This window comes from Amphiprion ocellaris, chromosome 13, assembly GCF_022539595.1.
Source record: "Amphiprion ocellaris isolate individual 3 ecotype Okinawa chromosome 13, ASM2253959v1, whole genome shotgun sequence".
Lineage (NCBI taxonomy): Eukaryota > Metazoa > Chordata > Actinopteri > Pomacentridae > Amphiprion > Amphiprion ocellaris.
In genome coordinates, this window is record NC_072778.1 from 12,596,644 (window position 1) to 12,609,163 (window position 12,520).

Consider the following 12,520-nt stretch of genomic DNA (forward strand, 5'->3'; position numbering starts at 1 on the left):
CTTTTATGGTCACTCTGACCCACAGTGCAAAATATGTCATGATGTCTCGCTTGAGTAACAGGCTTGAATCACTGAGAACGTACAGCCAGGTGATTTCAGATTGCAGACAGCAACAGATGTATGAGTAAGACGGTCAAAACTTAAGAAGTTACGTTATAATGAAGTAATATGTCCCAGCCATAAGCAACTGAAATTACTTTGTGAAAACAACGTATTAAAAGAGAAATGAAAAAGTAAGCGATTTGGGATGCAGGATATGTTGAATGTTGCTAGTAGTTTAGCTCTCTGCTAATCATAGACAAAGGCTCAATAAGGCATCTGTGGCTCTTTCAGTTTCAGATTTTTGTTCATGTTTACAATCAAGCATGTGTTGCGTATGCAGCATATGAAGCGTATGCATGTGCTCATCTAGTGTGAGGAGTTTTGGACAGACGCAGGAAGCCTGAGATAAGAATGCAGCAGAATTTTTTTTGTGTCTTTGTTTGCCTTTTCCAGATTTATGCCTATCATAGCTTTAACATTAAATTGTGTTTTTGGTGTTCAGGCTTTATGTGGTTATGTATCAAATTTGACTTAGTCTGGCACAGTCTGATTGAGTAGCTATTGTCCCTGGGAAGATGGCTGTGATGCTTGAACATGAATAATGGTCCTACTTCTTTATGGAAACCTGCATAGATTCAGTAAGAACCACTGTACCTAATGCAACCAAAATTGGTTTTGTTCTATCTTCTTTGTGGCCAACGTTTCAGACTGAAAAATAATATACAAATGTTACATGGGGGCACTTTCGCCTTGCAGCTTGAAGATCCCCGATTTGACCTTCCCAGGATCTTTCTGCATGGAGTTTGGAATGTGAGTGTAGTTGTTTGTCTGTATATGTAGCCCTAGGATAGACTGCAGACCTGTCCAGGGTGTCCCCTCCTTTCGCCCTAAGTCAGCTGGGATAGACTCCAGCGACTCTAATGAAGATTAAGCAGTGTTTAGATAATGGATGGATGTTACATAGGGTCCATAGCCATCTTCCATGGTGACCAGAGCACAACCAACCAACAGGAGTAATTAAAATTAACTTGTATGTTTAAAAGCAAATTAATAATTCACAATGGATCGGCTCTTATTATTCATCTTCTACCTTGAATGATAGATGAGTGCATGCAGTCTGAAAATGTTTTCATAACTGATCAGTGACTCTCAGCTGCAATACAGATTAGCTGCAAAATTAGTCAGGGTGAAAACAGAGCCAGTTAACAGTTGATTGGCCCCTTTCTGGTCAGGATCCTTGAATCTTAACAGGTTCATTTGTCTGCTCTCAACTGTTATTGATGCAGTGGAATGTGAAAATGTTTCTCTGTTAATAGGTCTAAGAGGGATTTGAGTTATGTTACATAAAATAAACAAGGCAGCAGCTTTTCTAAGCTGCCAGACACATCCAGACAAGGAGGAGAGAACCTGCAGAGTTCAACAAGAAATTTCTGACATGTAGTATGATGAAACCAGGGGCAACTGCATCTTATCTTTTTGTAATGGAAAAGGTTGGCATTGTAGTCTTCCACTTTAGCAGGTAACAGAGCTCAGATATTACCTTACCCAGACATCCTTTGTTTTGCACATTATATACCTGCTGCTCATGGGAAAAGCAGAAAAGATGGGTAACTAATGCTACTCATTTTAGAATAGTCTAAGGTAGGAGGGGATAACTAACAATTGTGCTTGCAACAAGAGAGCAAGAAACCAAGCGCAGTAAATGGAGAGAGGATGATTCATGGTGCAGTATCAGGAATGTGCTTACGTGAGGTGGCACGGGATGTACCAGACCCCCACTGAAGGTTACAGATATACTAAAAAGATTTTTATACTTTATCATTCACATGATTAATTGTGTTTCAGCTGGTCACCCATAGGGTCATTCCAGTTCCAAGAGATTATTGCAGGAGAAAATGTAAAAGTTTTCTCCAAACTTCTGATATCCTGAGTTCAAACTACCCAATCATCTCGCTGCACTTTGTAGTTTATGGTATACATATATTACTTTTCTTACTGCAATCTGAATTTGCTAATCATTTATACCATATCATAATCTTCCCTTAGTAAAGCAAATCTGTGTTTGAAAGATAAAAAACAAAACAGCTTAGTGGGCGCTTTATTTTTGGATAAGATAAGGATTTCTCATGAGCAATAGCAAACATTTCACTCTGATATAGTGTTCATCTGATTTGCAGGAAGTACAAAGAGCTACAACAGCTACATGCACACTATAATTCAGAGTCTTAGTCACCTCTTTTTAGTCTGAGATGTGACTTTCTTAGAGGGGAGGTATGAGGCTCGAGATATTTCTAAGTTATGAATCCAGGAGGCTGTCGGAGAAAAGGTGAGATTCAGTTTGTCTTTAACACTCACATTAAGGATTCTGAACTGTTTACCAACCAGAGGAGCTGAAGTTCCAAAAAAAGATGATTATTTTTTCTCTCAGTTCTCTTAAGAAGACAATGATGAACACAAATATTCTTTAAGTACTGGGTGGCGTGACCTTCATCTCTCTCACCTGCTTGTGTTCTCACACTGGCACCAAAATAAGCCCACAGCTGGAATACAGCAGGAGATTCAACAGCATTGTAAACAACACCAGTACTCATGGCCTCTGGTATTATAATGAAAGTAAAGAAAACCTGGAGGAAAGCTTGCTCTCTAACACTTGAGTTGGGCACTCACTGCTGCACACTCAGAAATAAAGATTCAGGAGTAGTGCATGTTTGTATCAAAACATAAAAAGACCAAAAAGTGTACTTTAGCCATAAGTACAATAAAATATAGTGTGGCATATTGTATATATTGTACAGATTCATCCTGTATTAAAGTTATGGGAGGCTTAACTGTTTACACTGATTATTTCACACCACATCATATACTTCTACCCAAAAGTTTCACGTCTTTAAAAAAGTATATTGTTGGTGTTTTTTTTTAGCATTGAAAGCATGATATATTTTTAAGGTTTAGTGTCAAATAAGCATCAAGGCTGCAATCAAAGATAACTTTCATTATTAATGAATCAGCTGATTATTTAGTTTCATTGGATCTGAAAAATTGGAAAAAGAAAAACAATTCTCTGAAGCCGGTATATTTAAAAAGCCAGTTTTCATATTTGCCGGAAATGCCGGAAACTGCAACGTTTTTGCTGACTGATTTAAATGATCGATCATTTATAGCTGCCATTTCATTCTCCAGTAGTTGTGTGCCCATCAAAATTATGTGCAGGCTGGACTGTAACCACAATTTCTTGCTAAAGATGACAAAGTTATCACGTTTTCGATATGGTCACATATGACATGTTATGATTAATGTAACATTTCGCTCCAAGAGTTGGTTTGTAGTATTGTTGTATTGAAATGATAGTGTAGTTTACTGCTCCAGCACTGCACAAGGTACAGTTCTGGTGTATATTTTTCTGAGTGTGATTCTTTGCTCTCCTCATCAGTTTCCCCCTCTCCCTGGTTATGAATATTTAAGAGAGCTTCAGACCAACAGCCAGAGGCACATGGTGGAGAGAGAGAGAGAAACATACAGTCTGAGTTTGGGATAATGGGAGAGGAACTAAAATTTCGAGGAGTGCAGAGTGAGAGGTTTGGGTGGTGATGGTCATATTCTCAGCCGAGCAGTGGGCAGCAGGAGGCAGATACAGCATGTGCTTAGGAGAAAGTAAACTGGTGCAATAGGTCAGCCTGTGGGACCTCCACGTACTGCTGCCTACCGGCCATGATTTAATTATGATTGTTTGTTCACTCACACCTCTACACCAGATCAGTTCAAGTGGATCGATTTTAGAGTTTTCTATTCAAACTCTCGGACAGCTGACATACAGCATAGTGGTGCAGTGGTGTATCGCCTCACAACAAGAAGGTTCAACTGGTTTGACCGGTGATTCTTAACTGGCTGTAAATGTGAGGGTGAAAGGGATATTTCTATGATTTTTTTGTCCTATGAAAGTGAACAGTAATTAGTAAAAAAAAGAAGTAAAATGCAAAAGAAGTTCCTAATCTCAGTCAGTGCCATGAACTCTTTGATGAATAGGGCATCATGATCTTCTCATGTTTTCGAGCAAGTTAACTGTCTGTTGCATTGTGTTCGTTGTCCCTGCCAATGGTATCTGAGTGCCTCCAACTGGCTCAAAAATCTCACTCAGTGAAAACAACATCCACAGTCCTGTATGTTATTGTGTGATATAATATGTAGTGACACGATGTGACTTCAGCGTGACAGAGATAGCAAGCAGAGGAATGTAAAGAAAGTGGCACTAAGAAATTAGCTTTTAAACCAAACCAAAGAGGATAGGAACTAATAAACACAACAGAGCCATGCACTCGTACTGCCAGGGACAAAACAAAGTGTCTTGGAAAAAAAAAAAAGTCAATATGAATCACAATTATTTCCCATGGAAACACACATTATGTTGTGAGAAAAACATCAAATCAGCTTCCCTGCTCTTCTCAGCGGAGAAGATTGCCACTGACAAACTGCTGGAACAATGGTAATTCACTTTCTGATACACGATGAATTGATGAATTCCATCACCTCCATCTTTGCACTGCAGCAACTGTAGAATAATGTAGGCAGCCGCTGATATTTCTTCTCCTCACACGGTGCTCCAGAGCTGGAGGGGTGTGGATGGTAATTGGTTTGACTGGAGGTTCAGTCGGCTGGAGGAAGGGGGTTCGCCGGTAGTGATAACTGCATCTCTCACTTGCAACTCTGTCTTCATACATCACTGAGTCAAATTTGAATAATTCATCAGCATGTTGTGGGTTTATTTTGTCAAAGCATCCCCAGACATGATGAAGGGCAGGGTTTGGGTGTGGGAGGAAGAGGAAGCAGCAGACTCTCAGGGAATGATCAACATAGTTATTAGTTCTTGTCAGAAACTTGTCTAACATCTATCATGGGTAATTAGGTTTATGACATGCAAAGGCACAACATCTTATTTTGAAAATTAATGGGGAGTCAATCTAAATGCAGAACACTGTCTGGAAATAAGAATAGGTTCCGTGGATATCAAAATCATCTCAGCTCCACATTACAGATTGTTGTGTCAGCTGCATTATATTGATAGAAAAACTTTTCTTTTTGTTTTTCCACAAACAAAATTATATGCTCAGTCTAACATATGAATCCCTCTAATAACTAAGTCTGTATATGAACATTTAGTTTATCCGTCTTTAGTTAAGGCTTCGGTTGCCCTGCAGCAAGTGTCTCCATTGTAGGATCCACCACCCACTCAAAAAGGACCGCAAGAAACTGGAGCGTTTTGCTTCACTCGTCTATTAAAATTCAAAAGTGCTCACACTTGTACTTTTGCCTTCTGAGATAAATGTCTTTGTTAATGACAATCACTCCCTGCTGCCAGCTCGAATGTTTGCCGTGTTTGCATCTTCATCACAATTATCGCCGTCCTCCTTTGAAAGCCCTGAACAGTGGTTTTCATGCCTCAAAAGTACCTTTGTGTTTTTTTTTATACTGCATAAATGACAGCTACCCTCTGGGACTTGTCTCACTGTAGCCTTTCTCAAATTTGCAAAACACTTGCCGCTTCCCAAGTTCCAAGAAGTTGCATCTTTAAATCCACATCTCTACTTGCAGCAAGGATGAGGTGAGCTTAGACTGATTTGGTGTAAAAATACCCTGCTATTTTTAATTTCTCTCTCCTTTTTACTTCTGTGAACTCTTCTGTCAACTTCATTTTATGACTCACAAAAAGCACCTTCCTTTCAGGCCACAAAATTGCACGATGCCCTGCCTAGATATGACTTCCAGGCTGGATTTTGTGCTTGACTGTCTTGGAGGCCTTCTTTTAACAGTGTCCTGTTGAGATACCTGCGGGATCTTCTTTTCAGAGAAGCTGACGTTCAGTCGTGTCTCTTAGGCTCATGGCTAGCTCTCCAGGGAAGCAGAAGAAACAAAAGCCCAGCGTGGCATGGATCCTGACAAACCCAGTCGCTGTAGATTGGTTCTGGCCTCCCTGCTGAGATACACTGATAAGGTCGGGCAACTGACTGACAGTATCCTCTTTCTTACTAAGACAAATGTGCCACTTCCTCTTCTCCTCTGTCTCCAGTAGAATGAAACACGCTTTTTAAAGGTCTACAAATTCTAGCATAATATTGTACTTCTGTAATTCAGCAGTATGGAGAGTAGAGGGATGAAAAAAATCATGGAAAATAACTTTTTGTCAAGAATAATGTGACCATGAACTTCATACTCCTTTTCTATTCATAAAGCATCCATGACACCTTCAGCACTGGCATTGAGCATCGGCATTTCAGATGAATTGTAAGGTGCAGACTTACATAATATAGGTTCAGTAACAAGGACATTGAGATGCTTTGACATATAGCACAATGAGTGTTGTTCAGTGATGTAGCTGTATGTGCAAGTTGCCATAGATCTGATTAGGCTTCAACAGATTTTAGTACATTTCAGGGACATATTTACCAAAATAAGTGGTGAACTACTTGACCTCTTAAGGTGGAAAATAACATTAATGTGACATTTAAAAGGACGTTTTGATCCTTAATGTCTTGAGTGTAACTTTTGTTTTTTTTTTAAATCTGGCACATCATAAAAAAAAGTGCATCAGAATCAATGTTGGTGTTAGTAACTGACACATCCCAACCAGTAATAATACTTTAGAAAAAATCTTTATGGCAATTATGTGTAAAATATTTAGTTTTTTTCATTTTGTTTCATAAAAATGAAAAAACCCTCAATGGCATAATGTAAACAAACTGACATTTAAAGGTTAAAATCCTAAAAATGAATGATTATTTGGTAATTATTAATAGGACTGATGTTGGGGAAGCAAAATAAGTCACTGAAAGTTGAAAAGATCGTATTTTTATGGTGTGTTTTCTGACAAGGACATTTTTGCCCTTAAGGTTCTGATTGTAGCTTTTTTTTAAGAAATATTACACGGCATAAAAAATAATAATGCTTCAGAATCAATGAATCTTTAAAGTTAACAGCAAACTGTGTGAGAGTGAAGTAGCATCATTGAACAGCAACGAACAGGGCAAACTAAGCAACAGTTCGTAAATTAGGACCCCTAGAGATTAGGGGTCAACCCGTTTGCTTTTTAAGGCTGATGTGGACATCAATGATTATTGATAAAGAAGCCCTATGACCAAGAATTTTTAATAATTTAAACTCCAACACAAAACTTAAATGAAATGCCTTTGTTACAGCTTAGTCATGATATATAATCAGTCATATTGTACATATAGATGGAGGCTGCTGTATCAGAGCAGCAATTTTTTAAAAAATTAATCTCTTTCATTTCATTCCAATAATTTTTGAAAATTCTCAATATTGGATCCAATAATCGACCAGGCTGACAATCAGTTGACTCCTAATAGAGATTAGAGTTGTGAGTTTTGCTATATTGGGCAATGCAGGGAATTCATTCTAAACTGTGTAAATTGTTTATGTTTGTCCATTTACACATAAAGTGAAATAGAGAAAAGGCTAAAAGAGCTTGATTTGAACAGAAATACATGTTTGCTGCTTGGCCTATTATTCTGACACATCCATATGGTAGTTCAACATTATCCCCCAAAAACAAAAAATAACAAGGCACACCTATCAAATCATCGAAGTGAACAGCCATACTTGTTGTGTTTTGCTATTCAGATTTAGATTTAGCTCTACTGCACACTGTTTTCTCCTTTTCTCCTGATAGTCATAACTCCTTCATCGACCTCCTGCACTTGGACATAAAAATGTGTCGCTTTCGGCTTTTTGCTCAAATGACTGACAAATGTTATTTTTTCATGCTTGCGCTATATCATGAAAATATTTTTTGCTGCACTGCACAGAGTTGACACTACAATCCTACAGGCATCTGAATGCAGAATACATTGCGGCGTTTCCAGAATATATCACTGGAATTGACAAACTACCTGATGCTCTCTGACCCAGGCCAAATCAGATTGCAAAAATAAAAGCCTTGGAATGTTTCTATGCGCTGCGTGAGCCAGGCCTGAATGCCGTCTTTGATGGAGGGAGAGTCAGGAACATTTAGATGGTAATGCATGTATGCTTTCCAATCAATGCTTCGACAGAGATACTTAAACTCTGCGTGGCATTGTTTTGGATGCCCACTGACTCTCTCTGCTGCCCTGTAATGAATACAAACTGCAGCGTCCAATTGAATAAAACAGAAACAACACAAACAAAAATTCAATAAGAAGAAATAAATGGGGATTTTCTACAAGACCAGGGAAGTGCATCTAATCCCCTAATTAGGCCAGATGGCCACATAGTGTTTTGTTTTTGTTTTTTTTTTTTTTTTCTCCTTTTGCTGTGATGACCATATAGATTCGGGGGGGGAGTATGTGAGGATGTGAATCAAATAATTAAAATAAAAGAATTAGGCAGGAATGGCTCACATGTACTAGATTTGTCATGCAGAAAGAAGTCGTTTTGGGAAATGAGAAACTGCTTTGTGAAAAACTCAAAGGCATTCTTTTGACACTTCAGTTGTTTTCCTTCTCTGATTAATAAAAGCGGTGTTTGCTGAGATGGTCTGCTCTGTTTGGATAGTGTTTTTGCTGCCAAGGAGGAAAGCTTTTCCTTTTCTTTTCATTCCTGTCTCTTTGGGGGCAAAAAAACAACAACTTTTTTTTTTCGATGACAAATTTAAGCTGCTGCCACAAACTATCTCTGAAGCCCAGGATATTTAATTTTAAATCTCACTTTCCTCAGGACAAGCAATAGGTTTTGTGTTTTCTCACTGCTATTGTGTTACATAGAAACCAGCAGACATTAATGGAATGATAGCAAATGACACCAGGGAACGCAATATTGCTCCTCCTGTCTTACGAGTGAGGAATTACACCAATAAATACGGTTAATGGGAACACAAGTCGGAGCGTGTGGAGGGGTTACACACTGACAGAATACCAAGCTGTGTGTTAAACTATAAAACAAAAGATCAGTGAAGGGAGTTTGGAAGTGCTGCACATACGTGGAGGTCAGTTTTTTCTGAGTCTGAGCATGTTGAAATAAGATGACAACATTAGAAAGGGAGGGAACGCATTGTAGCAATAACTACACAAAGACCGGTGATGTCTCCCTTTGCACCTGTTCCACCCATGAGTCTCTGTATTGGTCTCTATGGCAACCAGGAGCTTTTAAAGCCTCCCCCCAAAAACAGAAAAACAACACACACACACACACGCTGCATACGGACACAAACCTGTGTTGTATTCTGCACTGACTGGTGCTTTATTTTTCATACGAATCTATAAATCAGTCAAGATCCAATAAAGTAAATAAATTTATATGGCACATTTCAAAACAGCCAGCGTTGACCAAATTACTGTACATGTGGCAGCACCAAAATAACTGCAAAAAGCAATCAGTTTGTATAGCTATAGGCAACATTTTTGCCAGTCGCTCTGCTCTAGATTGTTAAACCTTGCACAAGGCTGTGTTGTTGAATGGGGTTGTGTGTGTTTTTGAAGCTCAAACGACGACTTGTCTTTGGATTTATATGTGGGGAATGTGAGCAGCATGCAGCTCCAAATGTCATCAAGGGCCACATGGGGGTAGTGAGAGGAGCAGAGGCGAGATGTAATCTTCGAATAATTCAGTTTCATTCATACGTGCACCACTCCAGCAGTCGTGATGGCAACATCCTGAAGGGGGATGTCCAATAAAGCTTTTTGCCTTCCTCAACCGTGAAACAAGACCCGCAGAGACCCGTTGGTTGATAGTAAATATGGTTATGTGACACCTTCACCCCAGAGGTGATGTAGATCCTGGTGGACGTGCGATGGTTCTGGCTCCCTGATGCAAATATTTTGTTTGCATTTGCTTTTATTTTCTGCTACTGTAAAAGATGATTCATGGTTGGGTCTGGAAGCTGTAATAATGAGGTACCAGTAAAACTTAGTAGCCAAAGTGTTATTTATGCCTGGCTCCGTGCATTTTCTGAGAAGGAAAATGAGGATAAAGGCAAAATTGTACAGAACTAAATGGAAAACAGGTCTTCTCTGTTCTCACGTTTTATAATCCCTTTGGACTATGAGCTCGGGTATTATACTAATCATCCTGCTGACAGCTTCATTGAATTATCAAGCTTCTTTGTAATAAATCGGTGCTTCCGTTATTGCAGGGTGAAATAATTTAAAGACGCCTGAGCAAAGAAGCAGTAAAGTCGTAAAAATCTGCTTCAAAGCTCAGGCTGTGTTATTTATTCAGCCTTGACAAGTGTTTATTTAGGGACAAATGTATCAATATTAGCACCCTGAGTTTTGCTCTATAAACCCGTGGTGCTTCATTCACCTTAAAATATCTCAAATGTAGCTGCTATAAAATCATTTCAGTGTTCAGTAAAGCCCAATACAAGGTTTAAACTGTTGAGTTTTAGTACAATGTTGAAGCCACACAACTGTTTTGTTCTGTGAGATGGATGTGTTACATATACATGCAGCATTTATCATAAATCACAGAGAGGTCCCCATAACATAAAATCTATAGTGTATGTGCTTGAAGGTGGTGAAAAGGAGGTTTACAGGAGCCTTGTAAACAGTGCTGAAGGAGAGGCTCAAGGTTGCATTTATGCGCGTGTATTTTGCTGTCTGCCTTTGTTTACTGTATATATTTGTGAATGTGAGACACATCAATAGCAGTGATGTTTTTCTGCCTCCCTCTCACTGCTGCTACCAATGGCACAGTGACTGTGATGTGCAAACACACTGAGTCTGCAGGAGGAATCATAAAATACAACCACAGAGCCGCCTGCGTGTGCACAGATTTTACTCACAGTTCGTACGTTAAGACGGTAGCACAGCAACGAAGTTCTGCCTCGACGCCTGCTGTAGGTTGTAGGTTACCAGTAAGTGAATAAAGAGCCGAGACAAGATGAGGCGTGGCATCACTGAAAACACAACACAAACACGCAGCAACACACCACAAGAGCTAACATTACATTTCCTGTATATTTACAGGCTTCTGGCATGACTGTAAACCACGTTTCAACACCAAACACAATCCAAAGTGACACCGGTGACAAAACACATTAAATGTGAAACCAGTCACATGTTTGCGGCGTCCAAATTAACATGGACCTGCAGCAAAAGTTTTCCATTTCCCGCTGCCCATTAACGCAGCGCTCACTTGCATAGATGAGCGAGCAGCGAGTGATCCACTTTATGTCACTTTAATTACCACCTGGAAGAAGACACAGACTCCAGGCAAAGTTTGCACTACTGCCATCTATGCCGCAGCCAAGTGAACGAAAAGTATAAACCCTGCAAAATGCTGATACTGTACACAGAAAAAAGAGAAAAAGAGACAGTTTTATTACTGAGTGGAAACCTGAAATTGAACTGATGAGTCAAAACCACAAGTCCACAAAAATAGTACATAAACATAACATAATACATAATGGAAATGCTAAACTATCTCAACTTTATCTGACGAGCCTAAATAATTTCACTTGTAAATGAGCTGTTTTGCTATTTTACCATTCAAGTTCAAGTACAACAAACATACACAACATTAAAACCACCAACAGGTTTGTCTTCTATTGCAATGCCTTTCATTCTGCTGGGAAACCTGGAGTCCTGGCATTCCTGTGGATGTCACTTAGACACAACTTGAACATTGTTGCAAACCATTTTCAACCTCCAAGCTCCCCAGATCCCAATCTGATCGAGCATCTGTGGGATGTATTGGAACATCCGTGATCCACTGAGGCCACCTCAGAACTGACAGGACTCAAAAGATTGACCGCCAAATTCCAAACGCCACAGGACACCCCAAGAGGTCGTCCATTGCCCAACAACTGAGAGCTGTTCTAAGCACAAAAAAGTTTTGTCTGGTTCTTCTTTTACAGGGTTGACTCTTGAACATACAGATTATGATCTGAGTGTCGCTCCTTCTCAGAACAGGGTTGGTGCACCTAACCAGCCGTACTTTGAAGAAGTTAATCTTGTCCAGTGGATAATCCCATAGCGCCAGGCAGCAACAATGTAATGTTTTCGTCTTTTTACCCAGGTAGTTAGCGAGGTAGCATTAAAGACACCTACAAGAGGCGTTTTGATGTAAAAATACTTCATTTATATGCCATTTATTCAGGCACATTTTATTAGGGGGTTGGTATAATGGAGGTATCAGGAGCCGTGATTCAGCTCAACTCAAAGGGGGAAAGCATTACTATACATTTGTCCATACACAGAGTTTTCTATATATGTGTGTAGCTGTAGCCAAGAAAACAAAAGAAACCCACAGGTGTTCCCCGAAATCAGCTGGAAAAAAAGAAGACCAAAGGAAGCTTTACCAAATGATCACCTTAGCTCTTCTTGAGGTAACAACATAGTTTTACATGTACCTGTAGCTAAGTGGCCCCGTAGCACAAAAAATAATTCACTTTACAATAAAAGCTGTAAATTAGGGAGACGGCTAGCTTTTCTTTTTTGTTTTTAGTTGAGAAAGTTTCAGCCATGGCAAATGAAGCCCCATGAGGTCT